The sequence below is a fragment of the Apis dorsata genome, unplaced genomic scaffold, assembly GCF_000469605.1.
Source record: "Apis dorsata unplaced genomic scaffold, Apis dorsata 1.3 scaffold_1047, whole genome shotgun sequence".
Taxonomy (NCBI): domain Eukaryota; kingdom Metazoa; phylum Arthropoda; class Insecta; order Hymenoptera; family Apidae; genus Apis; species Apis dorsata.
Window position 1 is genome coordinate 207135 of NW_006264145.1, and position 680 is coordinate 207814.

At 13.1% G+C, this 680-nt stretch overlaps 1 protein-coding gene across 1 annotated transcript in view; it reads right to left on the reverse strand.

Moving 5' to 3' along the window:
- Nucleotides 1-680, reverse strand: part of LOC102674622 — a 78670-nt gene that overhangs the window by 76278 nt on the left and 1712 nt on the right. The gene's annotated exons all lie outside the window — the stretch shown is intronic.

Sequence of the window (680 nt, forward strand, 5' to 3'; positions counted from 1 at the left end):
TTTTATTATAAATTTTAAAAATGTGCCAATATTTTTTTGATGCGAAAAATTGTGACTTCATTTAATTTTTAATATTATTTCATTATAACAAGTTAGTTATCAATTATAATAGAATACTTATCAATTAAATCAATTACATAAATTTGTAAAATACAATAAACATTTTATTGAAAAAAACAAAATTGAAATCATTTTTTTTATAATTAATATGTATTATAATAGATCGTTAAAGTTAAATAAACATTAATCTTCGAAATTTTATTATTTTAATATTTTTGTAAATAATAATTATTATTATTATCATTTATATTATTGTAGTTATTTATTCTTAAATGCTTTTACGAATTTGAAATCAGCTTATTTTATATGCAATAATTTAATATTTATATAAAACTGTTCTAAAAAATTGGAATAGAAATTAATTGAATCATATTCTATTCAGAAACAAAAAATAATAATATAATATGATTTTAATTTCATCGATAATAAATATATAATTAAATGAAAATTACTTTATAAATAATATTTATATTTTATAGATTAGTATTTCAATAGAAAATACCTATACATAAAAAATGTCAGGTACAATATTTTATTTATAATATCTAGAATATTTAATATTTATTCAATTTTTATATATACATATAATTTTATATACATATATAATATTTATATACATA